Raw genomic sequence first — 3184 nt, forward strand, 5'->3', positions numbered from 1 at the left:
AGGCTAGCCAGTGAGTCTGACTGAAGAGCAGAGGCTAGCCAGTGAGCCAGGTTGAAGAGCACAGGCTAGCCAGTGAGCCTGCCTGAAGAGCACAGGCTAGCCAGTGAGCCAGGCTGAAGACTGAAGAGCAGTGATTTTAACCTTTATTTATAAGTTCTTCAGTTTTCCTAAACTTTCTACAAAGGTTTGCCTCCACAAAGTTTGACTTATAAGGTTCTCCTTGCTCTCTTCTTCTTATCTCCTTTCCTCTTGCTCTTATGACACAATAATTTCCTTACTCTCAATGCCTTACTCTCAACGCTATGCCTTTACTTCTAAGTTCTTCTTGAGTTCTGTTCTCTTCAGTTCAGTTCTGTCTAAAAAGCTTTCTCTCTCTTTGTCGTCAGCATTTGTATATCTTTCTGAACACAGCATCACATGGTGAAAAGTTCACCACAAGTTTGCACAGGAATTCAAATCATAAGTTGGATAATCAGTTTATGACAGAGAATGTTTACATGCATATCCATGAAGAGTAATCATCAGGATAAACCGTCACCATCTGTCACTGGCTTTGCATGTTCATGGAGAGTTAAAAGCTGTAATTTTTATGAGAAAAGAATAAGTGAAATTGCCTATAGGCAAATCCAGTCAATTATTTACGTTCAGTCCTCGCACCTATAGTAAATCATTAGTTCTCTTTTTATGAACTTTGGTTAATTGGTTTGTACCCTCTTAGCATGGGTTCTAATTTGTAGATGCCTGCTTGGTATTGCAGAAGCAATTCACTCATGAAACTTTAAGAAGGAAGAGTTCTCAATGCAATTTTGATTACCAGAGAAAACATAATAGCTGTCCCATTATAAAGGAGCTTAAAATTACTAATCTAATTTTAGGAATTCTTATAGAACCATCATAAGAATTAAGAAATCATCTATTTGTCTGTACATCATCATGCCAAGACAATACATCTTCATTGCTCTGTGGTGATCTGCTCAAAAGAGTGGGGTAAAGAGCATGACAAATACAGAGGCAGATACTTGCAGCCAACCATTCAACTGAGAGCAGGGTCCCCAATGGAGGAGTAAGAGAAAGGATTGAGGGAGCTGAAGGGGTTTACAGCCCCATAAGAACAACACTAAGAAACACCCAGAGTTCCCAGGACCGAAACCACCATCCAAAGAGTACACATGGACAGACCCATGGCTACAGCTGCATATGTAGAAGAGGATGGCCTTCTTGGGCACAAATGGGAGGAGAAGCCCTTGGTCTTGTCAAGGCTTGATGCCCCAGTGTAGGGGAAACCAGAACAGGGAGGCAGATAGGCCTGGGTGTTTGGGTGGGTGTGGTAACACCCTCATAGTAGAAGGGGGAGGGGGTTTTATAAGGGGTTTTGTGGAAACCAGGAAAACGTATAACGTTTGAAATGTAACAAAAGCCCTCTCTGGGGAAGGGACAGCGGATAAGGTGCTCTGAGCCCCTACTTCCCTGCTGCCACCCTTTGATCGCAACTGTGGTGCATGGTGTCAGCCTGGGACTCTCCATGGGCTGCTGCTGGCACTGGTCCTGGCGTTCATGGCCAAGAGCATGATAAGCAAGGAGCACATGGTTTGTCCCGATTCAGAGCAGGGCCAGTGGCCACCAGAGAATAAGCACAGCTTCCTGTACGATCATGAGGTCTTCCTGGGCAAGGAGGACTCCAAGACCTTTGATACCTAATCCTGGACGAGAGCAGGAGTAGTTGGGGAAAATTGTTGATCCAATTGACAGTGATGAAGGCAGCCTTGTTACTACTGAGGATCTGAAAGTTTGGATCAAACAGGTACAGAAAAGATACATCAACCAAAATGTGGCTAAACTCTGGAAGGATTATGATAGGGACATAGATGAAAAATCTCCTGGGAAGAATACCAGCAGGCTACCTATGGCTACTACCTGGGAAACCTTGCTGAATTCCAAGATAGCTCTGATCATCACAACTTTAAAAAGTTGCCTCCACGAGATGAGAGGAGGTTTAAGGCCTTGACGGTGACCTGACAGCTACTCAGTACGGGTTCATTGCTTTTCTGCACTAAGAGGATTTAGAACATATGAAGGAGATTGTAGTTCTGGAAACGCTGGGGAATATCGACAAGAACAGGGATGGTTTTGTGGACCAGGATGAGTACATTGTGGACATCTTTTTCTCACGAAGACAATTGCCCTGAGACCTACTGGGTTTTGTCTGGGGAGCAGTTCAATGATTTCCCAAATCTGAACAAGGATGGGGAACTGGATTAGGATGAGATTCACCATTGGATCCTCCCTCAGGACTATGAACATGCACAGGCTGAGGCCCAGCATCTGGTGTATGAGTCAGATAAAAACAAGGATGAGATGCTGACCAAGGAGGAGATTCTAGACAACTGGACCATGTTTGTGGGAAGCCATGCCACCAATTACAGAGAAGATCTTACCAAAAATCATGATGATCTTTGAAAGAAACTCATCCTCATGTGGCCAACAGTCACATGCTTTCTACGGATGTTCTGGGTGATTGCTATATTTGTCAAATATATAGCAGTTGTGTCCCTAAACAATAAGAAACCTTTCTAAAGCTCAAAAAAATCATACATTGCACCACAAACAATAATAGTAGGAAATTTAAACACGCCACTTTCATCAATGTACAGATAAGGGAAACAGAAATTAAACAGAGACACAGAAAGACTAACAGGTTATGAAACAAATGGATTTAACATATATATATATATAGAACACTCCACCCTAAAACCAAAGGATATACCTTCTTCTCAGCATCCCATTGTACCTTCTACAAAATTGACCATATAATCAGTCACAAAACAGGCCTCAACAGATACAGGAAGATAGAAATAACCCCATGCATCCTATCAAAAAACCACGGACTAAGGCTGCTGATCAATAACAACAAATAGGACAGAAAGCCCACATATACATGGAAGTTGAAGTCAATGACAACTTGGTCATTGGAGACATAAGAAGGAAATTAAAGACTTCTTAGAATTTAATGAAAATGAAGATACAACATACCAAAACTTATGGGACACAATAAAAGCAGCACTAAGAGGAAAACACATAGCTCTGTATGACTGCAAAAAGAAACAAGAGAGAGCATATGTCAGCAGCTTGACAGCACACCTAAAAGCTCTAGAAAAAATTAAATAAACCCTAGAGGAGTAGAAGG

General features: G+C 42.1%; 1 pseudogene; it reads left to right on the forward strand.

The window, feature by feature from the left end:
• The first annotated feature begins 1515 nt into the window (after positions 1–1515).
• Positions 1516–2504, forward strand: LOC148003588 (reticulocalbin-1 pseudogene; annotated as a pseudogene).
• Positions 2505–3184: the final 680 nt, after the last annotated feature.

Source organism: Rattus norvegicus, chromosome 9 (assembly GCF_021556685.1).
Source record: "Rattus norvegicus strain SHRSP/BbbUtx chromosome 9, alternate assembly SHRSP_T2T, whole genome shotgun sequence".
In the NCBI taxonomy this organism is placed as follows: domain Eukaryota; kingdom Metazoa; phylum Chordata; class Mammalia; order Rodentia; family Muridae; genus Rattus; species Rattus norvegicus.